Source organism: Eretmochelys imbricata, chromosome 3 (genome assembly GCF_965152235.1).
Source record: "Eretmochelys imbricata isolate rEreImb1 chromosome 3, rEreImb1.hap1, whole genome shotgun sequence".
Taxonomy (NCBI): domain Eukaryota; kingdom Metazoa; phylum Chordata; order Testudines; family Cheloniidae; genus Eretmochelys; species Eretmochelys imbricata.
Genome location: NC_135574.1, coordinates 114,341,754 through 114,361,396, shown reverse-complemented (window position 1 = coordinate 114,361,396; position 19,643 = coordinate 114,341,754). Strand labels below are relative to the sequence as shown.

Sequence of the window (19,643 nt, the reverse complement as noted above, 5' to 3'; positions counted from 1 at the left end):
CTCCATCACTGACAATTCTTAAATCAAGATTGGATGTTTCTTCTAAAAGATATGGCCTAAGAATTATTTTGGGGAAGTTTATGGCCTGTGCTATACAGAAGGTCACATTAGATGATGACAATGGTCCCTTCTGGCCCTGGAATCTATGAAACCATTAATCCATGAGTTAAAAATATCAAAGGGAAAATGTCCATATTAGATGAAATACAATAACTCCTCACTTAAAGTCGTCCAGGTTAACTTTTGTTGTTACGTTGCTGATCAATTAGGGAACATGCTTGTTTAAAGTTGCGCAATGCTCCCTTATAACGTTGTTTGGCAGCCGCCTGCTTTGTCCACTGCTTGCAGGAAGAGCAGTCTGTTGTAGTTAGCTGGTGGGGGCTTGGAGCCAGGGTAGACCGGCAGCCCTGCTATCAGCTCCCTACTCCCCTAAGTTCCCTGTGCGGCAGCTGCCCAGCAGGCTACCAATGGCCCAGCAGTTCAGCTGTCCCTCCCCCTACTGCCATGTGCTGCTCCTGCCCTCTGCCTTGGAGCTGCTCCCGGGAGCCTCCTGCTTGCTGTGTGGTGGGAAGAAGGGTGCTAATGTGAGGGTGCCCCCCTTTCCCTTGTTCCTGCCCCTCCACTTACCCCACCTCCATAGAGCCGGGGGGGGGGGACGGGACATGACAGGGATCAGAACGGAGGGAGCTTGCTGGCAGCAGCTGCTGTCTCAACTTGCTGATCTACTTAAAAGGGCAGTGTACTTAGAGTGGAGTCAACGTACTTAAAGGGGCAATGCGTATCTCTCACTCACTCACTCGGTGTATGTCTCTGTCTCTCTCTGCCATGCTGTCTCCCCTCCCTCCATTCCTGCTGCCTTGTAGAGTATGAGGCTATATTAACAACAATGTATTAACCTTTGAGGGCTCAGCCAAGTGCTAGTTCATCATTTAGAAGTAAGGCATTCCCTGGGAAAATCCCACCCTCTTCCACCCTCTGACTTCACCACCTCAACCAAGCTTCAAAATCATCATTGCTGTGTGGAATATTAAACTGTTTGTTTAAAACTTATACAGTATATATGTGTGTGTGTGTATTTTATACACACACACACACACAGAGCACACGTTTTAAACAAACAGTTTTATATATATATATATATATATATATATACAGACACACGTATAGTCTTTTGTCTGTCCAAAAAAATTTCCCTGGAACATAACTCCACTCTATTTACATTAATTCTTATGGGGAAATTGGATTAGCTTAACATAATTTTGCTTAAAGGAGCATTTTTCAGGAACAGAACTACAAAGTTAAGTGAGGAGTTACTATAACAATATTGTTGTGTCTCTTGAGCCATTTGTACTAGTTTCTTCCCCACTTGCCATATATTCAATTGCTTCAAACCTGGTGGGGTGCTAGGTTCCCTGGGATACCCATATCCCCAGCAGTCCATAGAGACAGCCAAGCTGCCTGGGAGCAAGTTAAGAAGTTCTGTTCCATTCCCTCCTGTTTCACTACAAATCAGTAATGATTCTGCTCCCTGTCTGCCCTCCCCCTGAACTTCTTCATCATCCAACAGACTCCATTCTTCGGGATTGTCTCTTATCCTTAATTCTTAATAGGGACACAACAGTCCCTATGCAGTCTCCCAGCGAGACATCAAAGCAACATGCATGACTTTCCATGGCTTCCCAGTTAGTTGTGTCCTGTTGCATTAAAAACTGGATGGGAATCCCCAGAATTCAGTAGAGGGGGACACCCTTATTTGTTCAGCTATGCATCTACAACTCTTCATCCTCCTAAGTCCTCTTTCCCTTCAAATGCTTAAATACCTAAACTCAGCATTTTACAAGTGAATTGAACCCTGTACAATGCGAGAAAAGTTAGGTGTGAACAATATAACTACAGACAGAATGGATTTTCTTATTATAAAGGCCAAAGAGGGAGAAACACAAAGTCAGGTACGTCAGAGCTTGACTTCTGTGTGAGGAAGGAAACAGGATGCAGTAGAAAAGCTGCTGGGATGAAGGCTACCAACTGCAAAGGAAATAAAATGCAGAATAATGAGAAGATTAAGTAATGTGCCAAACTCTTGTACTCTGAATCCTGTTTGTGCTCAAATAATCAGTGCAATCACTTTTATATTATTTCCTGCTTTCAAATCAGTGTGCCAATTAAAACATAAACAAATAAAGGCCATAGGGACTTAGGAGGGTTCAAACTGGTTTTAGTTTAATGATTACAAGTTTAAGGAAACAATTTAACCAGCTATTATGAAAAACTATTAACTTAAAAGAACGCAGTTATTGATTTCAGGGTTATAATTTATATTGTGTGTTTTGTCTCAAAAACAAAAGTGCAATCAGCTGTTACACATGAAATGTTAAGGGTTTTCAGCAAGAAATAAATATATAATAAATAACCCCTTGCTAAGCCATGGTCATGAGAAGTAATGGACAAAACTATGATTAACAAACAGAAAAATACCAGAAAGGCAATTATACAGTACGAAGTACAATGTCAAATGGTCAGTCCAAATCTGTTTCTGGAAAGGTGACTTACTTACTGCCTGACTTTTTTACAAGTAGAAATTAAAAAAATCATAAAGAGCTTATTTTTAAAAACTCAGTGAATCTTGCATTAGGATATCCAGTAAAAAAACAGGAAATGGTACTCTTTATGAATGTACTTCTTTTTGAACTAGTTCCAGTCCTCCAAAGGAGGTGAGATGCAGCACAGTAGTATGGTTGTCACTTTTCATTCTCTCAGAGGAAACAGTCTAGGTGGCCGGTTTCACAAGTTTTATTTTTCAAATAAAAATACTCAGGACGGTGGTTTTAAACTAAAAAAAGCATAGACAATCTCTAAAAATCACCACAATAGATTACTGGGGCCACTAGTACAAAATGGTGCCATGCAGCTCCTCAACAACACAGGCTACCATGCACACATTACACCTGTTTGTTCTCTACACTTGGCTTCCCACAGAATACTGAATCAATTCAAAGTCTCGATCCCTATCTTCAAAGCTCTCCATGGCCTGGGCCCAGGATACCTAAATGACCATCTAAAGCTCCAGGATGAAGAATGTGGTCGACAACTTAGCTCCTCTGGCACAGAGTAAAGCTTGTCTATGTGGGAGACAGAACTTTCTCTGGGGATGGTTCGATGCTGTGGAATGAACTCCGGTAACTAAGGACCATCAGAATCCTCACCACTTTCCACTCCAAGTGCAAGGCACATTTCTTTGACCTTGCCTTGTCTAATATAAGCAAGTAGCAACAGGCATATTTATTTAATAAACCAACCTATCAAAATAAGACATTCCACTCCCCTGCTTCTCCTTCTGGGAAGATGATGAGAGAAAAACAACACATGACTGACTGGTAGTCATGTTGCTTAATGCACTACTGGAAGGTGTTCAGCTACTATGGTGATGAGTGCACTATAAGAACCTATATAGAACAGAACAGAATTATGGTTTTAGTAAAGGAAGCTAAATTAGAATAATCCCAGATTTTTCACTTTTCATTTCTTTCATTTAAAAAAGCCCCTGTTCTTTGTTGTTATTGATTTATTGTAAAGCTATTATTATAACAAATATTTGAAAACAGCTTTTAGGACAATGCACATTATAAATGTGTGTAACAGAACTGTCTGAAGCAGCTTTGACCTTTGATTAAAAAAAGCTGGTTCGATAAAAAAACATTTAGAATGTCTATTACTCTATTTTTTAATATCTATACCTTTGACCCCATAAACAATGAAGCATCTACATACATTTTTCCTCACACTTCTGACTGCTCATGTGTAAAGATTACTTTTATTTAATAAATAATTAAAAACAAAAACAAACCAACCAAGACGCTCCACTGCACATACTTCTTCCTCTGGGGAGAGAATGAGAGAACCACCACCACATGACAGAAGTTAGTCATGTGGCTTAATGCACTACTGGAAGGCAATCAGATATTACAGTGTATACAGAATACAATAGTATATAGAATTTTGGATTCCTTTTTCAAGAGGACAGAACTTGTCATAAATATAAAGGGAAGGGTAAACCCCTTTGAAATCCCTCCTGGCCAGGGGAAAGCTCCTCTCACCTGTAAAGGGTTAAGAAGCTAAAGGTAACCTCGCTGGCACCTGACCAAAATGACCAATGAGGAGACAAGATACTTTCAAAAGCTGGGAGGAGGGAGAGAAACAAAGGGTCTGTGTGTCTGTCTATATTCTGTCTTCGCCGGGGATAGACCAGGAATGGAGTCTTAGAACTTCTAGTAAGTAATCTAGCTAGGTACATGTTAGATTATGATTTCTTTAAATGGCTGAGAAAAGAACTGTGCTGAATAGAATAACTATTTCTGTCTGTGTATCTTTTTTGTAACTTAAGGTTTTGCCTAGAGGGGTTCTCTATGTTTTGAATCTAATTACCCTGTAAGGTATCTACCATCCTGATTTTACAGGGGGGATTTCTTTATTTCTATTTACTTCTATTTTTATTAAAAGTCTTCTTGTAAGAAAACTGAATGCTTTTTCATTGTTCTCAGATCCAAGGGTTTGGGTCTGTGGTCACCTATGCAAATTGGTGAGGCTTTTTATCCAACATTGCCCAGGAAAGGGGGGGTGCAAGTGTTGGGAGGATTGTTCATTGTTCTTAAGATCCAAGGGTCTGAGTCTGTAGTCACCTAGGCAAATTGGTGAGGCTTTTTACCAAACCTTGTCTAGGAAGTGGGGTGCAAGGTTTTTGGGAAGTATTTTTTGGGGGGAAAGACGTGTCCAAACAGCTCTTCCCCAGTAACCAGTATTAGTTTGGTGGTGGTAGCGGCCAATCCAAGGACAAAGGGTGGAATATTTTGTACCTTGGGGAAGTTTTGACCTAAGCTGGTAAAGATAAGTTTAGGAGGTTTTTCATGCAGGTCCCCACATCCGTACCCTAGAGTTCAGAGTGGGGGAGGAACCTTGACAGAACTCAACAGATGTTCTAAAAGCTACACTTTTCATTTAGACTTGCTATAATAAGGTTAACTTTAAAAGAACATTAGTTGAAATGGTCTGTAACCATCTTAACTGCAGCTCAACTTCTTTGAGAAGATATAAGGCTGGATTCTTGTTTGCATTAAGATATCTTTAAATTGCTTTGTCAGCGTAAATGAACCTCAACCATAACTTGGGTATAAAAGCAATTTACTCCCATATTAAGGCCTCTTTACACCTGCAGAAACGTGTAAAGGAGCCCTATTGTAAATGAGAATCAATCTATTACTGGAATGCAAACTTTTTCTGTGAATATATTGTTGCTTAAATTCTACTCTAAATTTTGTATTGCACCACCAGTAGTATTTGAGGCCTGTTATTAGAAAAAAATATATATATACACACAATTTAGTAATATAAAGGGCACTCAGATCCTACAGGGATAATATATACATTCACTCTAAATCTAATAGCAATGCTTTTTCTATTTTGCTTAAGATTCATGTAATAATAATCTAAAAAGCAAGTACATTTTAATATAGTGCAAGTAACTTGGAAGAGAATTCCACACTAAATTGGGCCAAGCCCAAAATAGTGAATTAGTATGGGACCTTAGACAAGTCACTTAATTTCCTTATACCGTGGTCAATTCAGCTACCAGAACAATTAAAAAGTAAAACATACTTACTTAGGAAAGAGATGCAGTATGTAAACCAAACACCCCAGACGGTTTGGCCAAGGGGAGAGAGAAAATCAGAGAAAGCTCAGAAACATGTGGAGACAGGAAAAAGGATAACAACAAGAAAGATATTTGTGGGAGAGGTATAAAAGAAAAACCAAGGGAAAAGATTCTTTTCCAACTTTCTACAAAGTAGGTACTTGTCACTGAAGTCTATAATTCCACTTTAGGGTGAGGATGGGTATGAGCAAACCTCTCTAATGGTTCCCTATCACAGTTATGTCATCACCAGAATATCTTAATGGAATTATTCCCTGGCTGTGCACAGTTGGGGATATTTTATTTCTTGTACAGTATGAAGGATGTCAGAAAAACCAGAACAAACAGAGCTGTGGTTCCTGCACCTGATCAGATTTCATAGTCATGACCACTTTAGAAAAACAGTAAAGTTTCTTCACCTAAAAATATATTTATCATGCTGTATCTAAATATGTAAAACAGTTCCATGTTAAGTGTTTCACACTAGTTTAGATTTATGGACTGCAGGAGACCTTACAAAAAGACCAACATTTTTAATCAGCCAGGCTACAGTGAAATTGTGACATGAAAGCTCATTTATTCCACAATAGAATTTCTTGTAAACTGAGGCTGATTTTAGATGAAACTAACTTCCCTCCCATCAGCACTTTCTATCAACAAATCAAAACAAAACATTTGTATTGCAAGTACCAAGTCAGAGACATACACATGAGGCTAAGTTTCAGGACACAGAACTGTGAGCCTGAATTCCTGAACAATGCAAAAGGAAATGGAAACTATGAACTGCGAGCTGCCTTTTATTCCTCTGATGTAAACAGATCTGTTCTGGTGCAGCTGTCTGCTGGTAAACTCAGGAACAGAAGAGTTCAAAGTCACAGGAGCACACGAACTTTGAACCTGGAGCTCAAGGCATGTTAGCTGTAATATACTGATAGATTCTTGTTTAAGTCAAAAGTACCAAGGTGCAGAGATGCCAAAATAAACGAGGTTGGATCAGTGATTTATCTAACAGGATACCACATTTTTGTTAGTGCAGCGAGGGATGAATAAACCAGATGTTTGTCCATTTTGACTCTTGCAATTTATCTGACCTGACCCTCTACCCTCATGACTGATTTTGGAATTTAGTAAGCTCAAACTTATTCAAAATTTTAAAAGAATGAGGCTTCTCTGTTCCCTTTACTTCTGATTTGTCCTCAGATTCCAGTCAACTCAGCCAGTACACCCATTCTCTAAAATACTCTGACACACATATTCCTATTTTCATTGTCCATACGTGTCTAATGCACGACGCTGCAACAAAAGTTTGTGAAGCTAGAAGAGCACATATGGCAGATGTTGCAGCTACCAGCAAGTTGAGGGACATACATTGGGGGATACTCTAATGGACATGAGAAACATTTTTCATTCTGTAAAGTAGGTAGTTGAATTTGCTTTAAAAGATTTAAGCTCCAGTTTCACTGCATGGCTGAGAGGCGCAGAGGTGCACACCAAACTGAGTATATAGTATTTTCCCACTCAGTTTGACCGAACACATGGTCATTCAGCTCAGACTCCAAACCATGAGGATGGCTCATCCTTAACTGCAATGATATCAATTGAAAGATGCCCTATGCTATGGCAGGATGGTCCCTACAAAGCTGAAAGCAGGGATTTCCTCAGCATTGACTGCTAATCCAGACTGCTGGTATTACTGAATTAGCAGCAGTATCTGTTATTCATTGTTTTGTCTTGCAAAATGTTTTTGACTGAAGTTAAATTTCATTCTGGGAAACTAGATTATATGAAAGCTAGATTATATGAAAATGAAATTATTTTACAATATTCTATCAGCAGGGACTGTTTTTTTGTTCTGTGTTTGTACAGTACCTAGCACAATGGGGTGCTAGTCCATGACAGACTCCTACATGCTACGGTAATACAGAACAACAACATGCTACCAAAAACTGAATTTCTTATTCCAAATAGTTCACCTCCAAAGGTAAATCTATAGCATGATATTATAGCATCACATCGATATAGGAACACCTGCTGAAGTGAAGAAACAGATTGACAGAGCCAGAAGAATACCCAGAACTCACCTACTACAGGACAGGCCGAACAAAGAAAGTAACAAACTCCACTAGCCGTCATCTTCAGCCCCCAACTAAAACCTCTCCAGCGCATCATCGAGGATCTACAACCTATCCTGAAGGACAACCCATCACTCTCACAGATCTTGGGAGACAGGCCAGTCCTCGCTTACCGACAGGCCCCCCAACCTGAAGCAAATACTCACCAGCAACTACACACCACATAACAAAAACACTTACCCAGGTGTTTTTGCAACAAAGCCCGTTGCCAACTCTGTCCACTTATCTATTCAAGGGACACCATTATTGGACCTAATCACATCAGCCACACCATCAGAGGCTCATTCACCTGAACATCTACCAATGTGATATATGTCATCATGTGCCAGCCATGCCCCTTTGACATGTAAACTGGCCAAACCGGACAGTCTCTAAGCAAAAGAATAAATGGACACAAATCAGATGTCAAGAATTATAGCATTCAAAAACCAGCTGGAGAACACTTTAACCTCCCTGGTCACTCAATTACAGACCTAAAAGTCACAATTCTTCAACAAAAAAACTTCAAAAACAGTCCCCAACGAGAAACTGCAGAACTGGAATTAATTTGCAAACTGGACACCATCAAATTAGGCTTGAATAAAAACTGGGAGTGGATGGGTCATTACACAAAGTAAAAACTATTTCCCCATGCTAATTTTTCCCCTATTGTTACTCACACCTTCTTGTCAACTGTTTGGAATAAGCCATCCTGATAATCACTACAAAAGTTTTTTTTCTCCTGCTGATAATAGCCCACCTTACTTGATTAGTCTCGTTAGAGTCGGTATGGCAACACCCATTTTTTCATGTTCTCTGTATATATAGATCATCCTACTGTATTTTCCACTGCATGCATCTGATGAAGTGGGCTTTAGCCCACGAAAGCTTATGCCCAAATAAATTTGTTAGTCTCTAAGGTGCCACAAGTACTGCTCATCCTTTTTGTCTTTAAAAAGTTGTCCTTTAATAGGGAAATGACATAAAAGTCTGAAGAAAATATGAAATCTAGAAAGATGCCTTTTAAACCAAACAGCAGATATGTTACTTATACGGCTGGTCAAAAATTTTCTATCAATGCGATTTTTTGATGGAACTGTAGGTTTTTGAACAATTTTTTTTGGCATAAAATGTCTGCTTTTTAAGGAACATTTTGATTTTTTTTTTTTACATAAACCAAAATATTTAAGCTGAAGGCCAAAATATTGTGATTCAGATATCGTGGTGGTATCTCAGGCAGCTGCAGTTTACTCATGTCCCCATTGTCGTCTGTGGGCTGGGTTCCCCAGCCAGACTACATCTCATAGAATCATAGAATATCAGGGTTGGAAGGGACCTCAGGAGGTCATCTAGTCCAACCCCCTGCTCAAAGCAGGACCAATCCCCAACTAAATCATCCCAGCCAGGGCTTTGTCAAGCCTGACCTTAAAAATATCTAAGGAAGGAGATTCCACCACCTCCCTAGGTAACGCATTCCAGTGTTTCACCACCCTCCTAGTGAAAAAGTTTTTCCTAATATCCAACCTAAACCTCCCCCACTGCAACTTGAGACCATTACTCCTTGTTCTGTCATCAGCTACCACTGAGAACAGTCTAGAGCCATCCTCTTTGGAACCCCCTTTCAGGTAGTTGAAAGCAGCTATCAAATCCCCCCTCATTCTTCTCTTCTGCAGACTAAACAATCCCAGCTCCCTCAGCCTCTCCTCATAAGTCATGTGTTCTTGACCCCTAATCATTTTTGTTGCCCTCCGCTGGACTCTTTCCAATTTTTCCACATCCTTCTTGTAGTGTGGGGCCCAAAACTGGACACAGTACTCCAGGTGAGGCCTCACCAATGTCGAATAGAGGGGAGCGATCACGTCCCTTGATCTGCTGGCAATGCCCCTACTTATACATCCCAAAATGCCATTGGTCTTCTTGGCAACAAGGGCACACTGTTGACTCATATCGAGCTTCTCGTCTACTGTAAACCCTAGGTCCTTTTCTCCAGAACTGCTTCCTAGCCATTCGGTCCCTAGTCTGCAGCGGTGCATGGGATTCTTCCGTCCTACGTGCATGACTCTGCACTTGTCCTTGTTGAACCTCATCAGATTTCTTTTGGTCCAATCCTCCAATTTGTCTAGGGCCCTCTGTATTCTATCCCTACCCTCCAGCGTATCTACCTCTCCTCCCAGTTTAGTGTCATCTGCAAACTTGTTGAGGGTGCAATCCACACCATCCTCCAGATCATTTATGAAGATATTGAACAAAACCAGCCTGAGGACCAACTCCACTTGACACCGGCTGCCAACGAGATATGGAGCCATTGAGCACTACCCGTTGAGCCCAACAATCTAGCCAACTTTCTATCCACCTTATAGTGCATTCATCCAGCCCATACTTCTTTAACTTGCTGGCAAGAATAATGTGGGAGACGGTGTCAAAAGCTTTGCTAAAGTCAAGGAACAACACATCCACCGCTTTCCCCTCATCCACAGAGCCAGTTATCTCGTCATAGTAGGCAATTAGATTCGTCAGGCATGACTTGCCCTTTGTGAATCCATGCTGACTGTTCCTGATCACTTTCCTCTCCTCTAAGTGCTTCAGAATTGATTCCTTGAGGACCTGCTCCATGATTTTTCCAGGGACCGAGGTGAGGCTGACTGGCCTGTAGTTCCCAGGATCCTCCTTCTTCCCTTTTTTAAAGATGGGTACTACATTAGCCTTTTTCCAGTTGTCCGGGACTTCCCCGGATCGTCATGAGTTTTCAAAGATAACGGCCAATGGCTCTGCAATCACATCCGCCAACAACTTTATCACTCTCAGATGCAGCGCATCCGGCCCCATGGACTTGTGCTCGTCCAGCTTTTCTAAATAGTCCCGAACCACTTCTTTCTCCACAGGGGGCTGGTCACCTCCTCCCCATGCTGCGCTGCCCAGTGCAGTAGTCTGGGAGCTGACCTTGTTCGTGACGACAGAGGCAAAAAAAGCATTGAGTACATTAGCTTTTTTCCACATCCTCTGTCACTAGCTTGCCTCCCTCATTCAGTAAGGGGCCCACACTTTCCTTGACTTTCTTCTTGTTGCTAACATACCTGAAGAAACCCTTCTTGTTACTCTTAACATCTCTTGCTAGTTGCAACTCCAGGTGTGATTTGGCCTTCCTGATTTCACTCCTGCATGCCCGAGAAATATTTTTATACTCTTCCCTGGTCATTTGTTCAATCTTCCACTTCTTGCAAGCTTCTTTTCTGTGTTCAAGATCAGCAAGGATTTCACTGTTAAGCCAAGCTGGTCTCCCATAATGCCCCATGGCATAGGCACTAATTTTTTCTTTTTCCTGGGGGTGCTCCCCCCTGTTCTGACCCAAGTCCCCACCCTCGCTCCGCTTCTACTCTGCACCCTCCTCGAGGCCCCTGCCCACTCGCTAGTCTCCGCCCTCCCCCAGCCACCAAACAGCTGTTTGGCAGCGCCTCCAGATGAGCACTCCCTATCTCTTTCCATGGGTGCTCCAGCCCATGCCCCATGGCCAGAAATCCCAATGGTTCAACTGCTTCTCCTCACTGTGAGATGAGACTGTGGTGCATCACGGGAGATGTAGTCTCAACAGGGAGGCAGGACATCCAGAATAGAATGGGAATGTAATGCACCTACACTACAATTAACACAAGGCACCACAGCAGCATTTCTGAATCAAAGTATTTACATTTTCAGCTGAAATATTTTGTTTTCTGATTTTTACCAGAAAGCAGAACTTTTTCCATTGAAAATTTCACCAGCAACAACGTTTAGAAAAGTTTTTGTTGAAATTTTCAGAGGGTGGGGGGAAGAGTGTCAGTTCATTTTCCAACCACCTCTAGCTAGTTGATTTAAGTGTTTCTCTCTCTTTCCATCTAATGCTTTCATATGCTTCATGTACAATTAATAAATTAATTGTCACAATGACTCTGGTGTAAGTAGGTCAGTATTATTATCCCCATTTTACAAATGGAGAAACTGAGATAAAGAAAACTTGACTTATTTATTCAGGCCAGATAGCAGGATTTAGAACTCTGATCTCCTGATTTCCATACCACTGAGACTATGCTTCCTCTTCATTTGATTTATGAGCCATTTTCCAGAAAGACACATATAATCAAAGTATCAGTTTAATCTAATTCCTTTGTTTTGTAAAGTGTGAGGATGTACAAGTAGAAATATTCATGTGTAATATGAATTCTGTATTAGGTAATCCTCATTCGAGAGCATTTCATATTGCTGTATAGATACTGGATTTGAAATTAGTAAAATAAAAAGCAGGACATTACAGATGCTTTGGCCACATTTGTGCAAAAAGCTTCCTTTCTACACCTTGACGGTTCTGATATTTTTTCCCTCTTGAAAATATGTGGAGTCACTGTTGCTGCTCCCACTTCCAGAGGTTGTGCACAGTACCAGCTTACTACGTGCTTAAGTTCCCGTTGGAGCAGGCACGAGATCTCAGATATAGGTCTCTGATGCTTGTGCTGTCCACTACCAATGAGAGGGTCCCCTATTTATATCACTATAAAATTACTAAAGCTTACACAACAGAAATATTAAAGATCCATCATCACCACCTTGAAATCTAGTCAAATACAAAAAGAACTAATTTCATGTACCACACATGCCCCTGAACCTCTTTTCCAAGTTTTGCGGTTTTACAATCACATTTTCTTATTTTCTCTTCCCTGGTGTGGTGTAACAGACCCACAAAAACAACAAGGGGAATCTTGCTAATAAGCGCAAACAGTAAAAGTGACTATTTACGAAGTGTTGTTGAATTAATGCACTATTGAAAAATAGAAAAAAGTTCTCTCTCTTAGAATTTCAGTTGTAATCATCTTAGGTGTTATTTATAGCAATAGTAGATAGAAGAATTCAGACAGAAGTGTAATTTTTTTCAAGTCAACTGTCCTTTTAATACCTTTGCTAACAGAAAAAAAACACACTTACATTTTCCTCTAATCTTCCTTTTGCTAGGACAGATGACCCGGTCTTCAAAAAGAGTGTACTTAATGATGTTACCAAGATAACTATATATTTTCTCATGCATAATAAATCATAACAGTCTTTAGCAAAGAACTATTGTAGTGTTTAAAAAACTAAAACCTCTACTTTGTATGCGTAGTTGCATGGAACAACAATTAACACAATAGCAGCATCAGTAGATCTGACTGAGCAATTTTTGCGGCAAGATCATTGGCCAGTGCTGTTCATAGCCTTTAAAAGAACTCTGCTGGGATACAGTCTGTAATTTTAGAACGGTATCTTTTTCCCTTTTAACTATTGTGGTAATGTATTGGATGCTTTAAGCTGAAAAGGGTTTTCTTACAACTAAATAGTGTTTAATTCTGGACACCTCGATACCAGAAATATGTAGATATTTACTTCCATTTGTAAACCCACACCTCTCTAAAGCTCTGGACACAAGTACAAATTCATGTGACTAAACTCCTTCTTCCTTCAACCTTCACATCTCGCCCCTGTAAATACCTAAGAAAGAAACCTAGGAAAAGACAGAGGCTTTGCAACATGCTTTGAAAAGTCAATCAATATTGGTTCTGAAAAATCAAGGAAAAAGGAGGAAGAGAGTTAGGACCGCTGCACTGAAACCCTGTCCTCTCCCAATTCAGCCTGTGGACTGTTAGCTTGAGCACCTCTTCTAGCAATGGCTTTTGCAGTTTTGTCCATCTCATGAAAATGTTGGGGTGGCTGAGTGGGGTGGCATTCTGGGTGAAAGCAGAATAAAACTTGAACGTGCATCTTTGAATAGAATGTATTTTTAGTAGCAGTGGAAATACAAGGAAATGGTAGTGAAGGGAAATGTAGAGTGTGCTGAGTAAGCATGTTTTCTGCAATATCAAGTAGTAACCTTGGAGACTGCCACAAATCACAGAGCAAGAACACTTAATACTTAAGAAAGTATTAAATCAACATACATCAAGAGTTAGGCAGGGTGTGTGTGTGGGGGGGGGGAGGGGGGTTTCAAATGGGCACAATTATCAGAAGTGGGAGGCAGACAGAATATCTTGCCACTTCCCCTTAACCTGCTTTGGTCCCAAAACAAAAAGTGTTTGCACACAGACAGCGAAGGTTGGTGCCCACAGAGAATATAACAGATGTCACTGCAGAGAGCAGTGTTGAATCAGAATGATCAATGTTTCTATCTTTTGGTCTAATCACTCAGGGCATGCCAAGTACCGAGTCATCAATCACTCCTATGTAAGGCTACATCATAATGTATGTACCATTCTGGATCTGGTTGCTGTTCAGCTAGAATCTCCCTCCCTGTGATGTGGTTTACAGACCCCAAACAAAGGCTAAGGGAGTGAAGGAGCAGTAATAGCCCAAGAGGGTCCCCACACCTCAGCAGCTGCAGAGCATGCTCCAAATGGAGGATCTGCTTAGAAGGGGACTCTGACAGTCAAGCAGGGAAGAGTGAAGGAGAGTGTGTCTGAAGGGAGGAAGCCAGGAAGAAGGGCCTGGACAGTGAATAAGACCCAATGTGGGAAGTCAAGGACCTGACCCTTTTCTGTCCCCTGCTCCCTGCCAAGGGAGAATAACCAGAAACTGAGAAATGGACTGGGGAATACCCATCTGACTGCTGAGAGTGATTGGGAACCCTCTGCTGGGAGTGGGGAGAGTGCAGCAACCAAACTGAAGAGAGAGCCAGGAGGTAGAAAGTGTCTAGGGGAGGCTGGTCTGATGTATCAGGAAGAGGCAACTCTGAGCTCACTTCCCCCTTGATCCCTGAGCAGTGATCCAGTGGAGAGGAAGGGCTGGGGTCCCCGTACCTTCCTCCTCACCCTCGCCCCCACCCCCTGCCATCTGGGAGCACCAGGGAACGACAGACTCCAGCGTGGCTACGGGCCCACAAACTGGCGATCCTAGGACTTTGGGGACTGTTCAGCCACAGCCTGCCCACTGTGAAGCCTGCTTCAATCCCCCACATTCTTCATTAAGACAAAAACGTTGAAAGCAATAGTTCCCTCAACCCCACTCTGCCCCATAATGCAGTTAGTGCCAATTCATTATGGGCAGGGATAGTGCTCTTCACCATGATTTAAACAACCTTTTTACGGTACCTGTCTGGTGAAACTACTAAATGGAAAGTAGCTTCTAGTTATTTTCATTCATATTTCATTTTAGCTGGAGGGTATCTTCTCTTTGTGAACTGATTACAGGGAAGTTACCAGGAATGGTATTTTTGACAAAGTTGCTGAGCCGTGTTTTATGAATTTGTGAAAAGGGACATCTCCTAGTTATTACCTGCAGGAGGAACCATATTTCACTGTGTTAGCGACTTGTATCAGTGGGAAAAAAAATGTTGACATGCATGACACTAAGTCTATAAATTACTTTTCAAGATTATGCAGGGAGCCTAGAAAGAGTTTGTTTTGCTGGTGAGAGTCTACAAAGAGGATAATAAATGTTTCAAATTCATGGAGAAGATAATATTAACAAATAGCATGTCCTTCCATAAACTGTTCAAGAAGAAAAAGTACCAGTTCATGGCAGTAGTAGTTAAAGAAAAAACGAATCTTCTCATGAGGCAGGAATATGCAACATAAGTCAAAGAACAATAATTGGTAACTTACACCCATGACACTGCAAAAATCAGAGTGGGTGGGGTACCTAGAGGCATGAAAAATGCAGAGGAGCCTTGATGGCTGATTCTAGAAGCTTCCAAGACTGCCCATGAACTTTACTAATGGGAATCCCACCTACATCTTTTATGTCTATGTCTGGCTAGTGGGGTTAGTCCTCTGATTAGAAGTTGTTTGGTAAATTTTTCAAATCCTAGCATTCAGGATTCTGACACAAAACTACTAGGTCTACAGCCTGCATCATAAAATTACTGAAATGACACTAACATACTTTTATTTTTTTGCTTTGTATGCTCGGGAAAGGAAGAAGGATTCAGCTGCTGAAAATCACTGTGAGAAAGTAACTCCAGTGCAACTCTGCAAGTGATCATCGAATAGAATCACAACTGATGGGTGAAATGAAACCACTTGGGTCATGCAGTCCCCTATTCCTACAGAGAGCAGGACTGTAACATTTCCCACTAAGATTTTTAGCTAACTCAGCTAGATTACAAGCCAATTTATCTCACTCTCCTCCTGGTTAAGCCATTTGTCTAATAACTAATGTGAATTTCTCCATTTTCCATTTAAGACCATCACACTTCATTTAGCCAACTCAGCAAGAAAAGTTCCTTTGCAACATTCTATTAATAATCACTCAAATATCTATACAGTATTCACATCCTCCCTTATTCACCTTTGCCTAAGGTTACAGTTATATCATATACATTTCTTTCACACACTCTTCATAATTTTATATCCTTTATCATTTTAGGAGCCCTTCTCTGAACTTCAAATTTTTGTGTCCTTTCACTCATACTGTAATGAAGGGTCCCAAATTGCATGCTGGATTCCAAATTGGCTGCAGTAAAAACTGAACCTGCAACCCCTGATTTATGAGACTACTTACTCAACCCTCGGGAGTTCTTCTTGTGATATGGGGTTTGATGCAGGGTCCTCATGCATAAAAAGCATCTGCACTGTTCCTGAGCTACAGTCCCACTCTGAATTTATAATCAGAGCTTAAATTGAAGGTACTTTAGAAGCATTAGCTTATCATGCATCTGCAGGGGAACAAAGGGCATGACTACACTGCCCCACAGTTTGTACTATGGGAGCGTGAATAGCAGTACACAGCAACGTGCTGCACTGTAACTCTCCCATGCGGATGCAGCAGTCATGAAGTAAAAGGCTCCTCTTTTGCATTAATGTAGACCTGTTTGAAGAGGACTGCATTAATTTAAAGTAGGAACCTTTAAGTTCACACGTGTAGCATCCAAAACAGGCGAGTTACAGCACAGCACTTTGGTTTGCACTGCTATTCACACTCTTGGAGTCTGAAAGCGAGGCAGTGTAGATATTCTAAAAGTTTCGTTTGTCAACTTCAATCAAGTTATCAACATAGCAAATCATGTATTAAATAGAGCCAAAAAGTAAGACATACAATCCAATGAAAGAAGACAGATAAGTTCGCCCAACGTTTAAAAGTTGTAGCACACATGTACTCTTAATGTGTTTGAATCTAATCCATCTTTTCGATCACCACCAAGTTAAATAAATGCAAAAGTTATAAAAAAGTATAAAATGAAAAAATATATACAAAGAATGAAAAATAAGGCCATTAGAGTAGCAATCTCACCACAATTCACTATTTTAACCATCCTGTAGGATGGACAACTCAGGGCATGTCTACACCTACCTCCGGAGCGATCGATCCAGCGAGGGGAGGGGTGTCGATTTATCACGTCTAGTGAAGAGGCGATAAATCGACCGCCGAGTGCTCTCCCATTGACTCCAGTACTCTACCGGAGCGAGAAGTGTAGGTGGAGTCGACGGGGGAGCATCAGCAGTCAACCTACCACAGTGAAGACACTACGGTAAGTAGATCTAAGTATGTCGACTTCAGCTACGTTATTCATATAGCTGAAGTTGCGTAACTTAGCTCGATCCCTCCCAGTGTAGGCCAGGCCTCAGTTCAATATAATTTTATACACCGGACCCTTGCTAGAACGTGAGGTTTGGGATCCATGTGCAGTACTGCGGGGACAGCGTTATAGCAGGGGCCGCGTTACCATGGATCCCAATTTAAATATTTAAATTTGGGATCCATCACCGCTACCACACTCTATGCAAATCCACGCTATAGCGATGCATGCTCTAGCGAGGGTCTGCTGTATAATGAAAGAACAGTCCTTTGCTAGTCACTTTCAAATGTAAACACCCAGTCTTCAAAACCATATACCAATTTGCTCAATTCTGCTATTCTCCAGGAGTGGTTCAGCCATATTAGCATAGGTTCCATGGTCTCTTCCATTTTAGGTCTATAAGAGCCACATTCTATCTAGAATTTATCAAGTGTTGATTTGGAATATGCTAGAAATGTTACCCAGTATGGCTTCAGTGAGCTCCCAATGTTTCTACAGAAAAGTACTTTCTACCAGTCTACCTGGACTGAGCAGCAGCATTGCTAGGACAGATGTACTACTGAGCCTAGCTCACTAAATCAACAGAACAGCAACTATGTTTTGTTAGTAGAGTCCAGTTTCGTAGGCATGAGATACATTCTACAGTTATATTCATGTACAGTGTGTGTTTTGCAGTATAACACAGTGCCAATGACCAATTGTTGGCAACTTTCAGCATATGCAACCAAATCTCCAGTTTGAAGTCTGTATATTTATTGGCTGGTCAGTGTTTTGTCTTTTCTCTCAATCACATCCAATCTCAGACCACTGAGATGTGTAGAGCAAAACACAGTAGCTGAAGATACCAATACACAGGGAATTCTTCTAATTCTTGTTTGCTTTTGAGACTCATAAAAGTATCCCCAGAGAATTGCTGTCAAGTCTTGATACTGTTTCACCAAGACACGTATAGCTGGGTGTAGCACAGGACTGATGGGCCTGGAATATTTGAGTTTTAATCCCACAGCAAACACCAATTCCATCTATGAATTTAGACAATTCCCAATCAGTGTGCCTCAGATTGTGCACATCTAATGGAATCCTGAAGTGACATCTATTCAATTGAAATTCCCATTCTGTTTATGTATGTATGCGTATTCAGTGTCAATAGAAAACTGGGAGATAGTTAGCCTTGTTTGACATAATATAGTGCCCAGGCATAAAGTATGTTTCCCAAACATCTATAGCTCTGCCAATCAATTCCAGTTTCTACCAAGACCAGTGAAAGGCACACCTCTGTCCTTTCCAAATTTCAAGTTTCCACTGACATTTGCTGAGTCGCTGGAACATTTGTTTTTAAAAAGTCAGCATTTTTTTCCTTTGCAAACTGCATTTTTTCACTTCTTCCATGCTTGAAAACCACTCAGTCATTTTTGATGCAACTTTATGGGTGGGGAAGGGGGGAAATCACTCCCTACCTGAGCATATACCTATCACCCATGAATTTCAACTGAAAAGGCAAATGACTGAGAAAGTGCAAAGCAACTAAAAACAGCCCTTTACAATGGAAATATTTAGGCAACCTTAACTGACAAGCAAGTAGCCTATAATTAAGGGCATTCCAGTTCTAACTGTAAAAAATTTGCTATTAAATCAAACAAGTCTACTGAAGGTGTTTAATTCTTGAATGATATTAAAAATAAACTAGCTACTAAAATAAAAAGTCAGCATTAGGGATGGGACTCAAAGTAACACATACAATACTCTGTAAATCTGGTGGGTGGACATAGATCAATGTAAAATACTCAGAAGCAGACAGAATGAAGGATTTCCTGCCAAATAATCCTAAACACAAGAAATGCTTTTAGCTCGGGAGCTTGCTCTTATTTCCATGCCAAGTATTGAATTAAGTGCAGTATTTCCTAGCACACATGATGTTTTATTAGTTGTGTTTGAGTAATATTTTTATTCTGGAATCAACTGTTTTTCTAAAAACAAAAACAATGGAGCTGGAAGGTAATGAAAGGCCTTTATTGGCTTTTCATGGAGGGTTGGGGTTTTTCAACTAGGTTGGATTACTAAAATGGGAAGGGAACAGAGAGGACATTGCAATGTCTCAAATTCAACTTACTAGAGTGGCATCTTATTCAGTAGGATTCAGACAGCAAGTCTGCCTTCTGAATGAGTGACAGGCTTTATTTATTTGGTTTAACTTAGGAGAATGGACCTGTGATCCAGAATAATGGATACTACATGAGCTGTGCTCTGACTTTACATCACTGATAAAAGAAAGGGTTATGTCCTGAGTGATGAGTTCCAGCACTTAAAGGGAGATGTCAAGAGCAAATATACAAAACTA

At 40.8% G+C, this 19,643-nt stretch overlaps 1 protein-coding gene across 5 annotated transcripts in view; it reads right to left on the bottom strand.

Moving 5' to 3' along the window:
- The window catches only part of MTHFD1L (methylenetetrahydrofolate dehydrogenase (NADP+ dependent) 1 like), a 249,431-nt gene that overhangs the window by 93,090 nt on the left and 136,698 nt on the right, over positions 1-19,643 (bottom strand). The window lies entirely within an intron of this gene.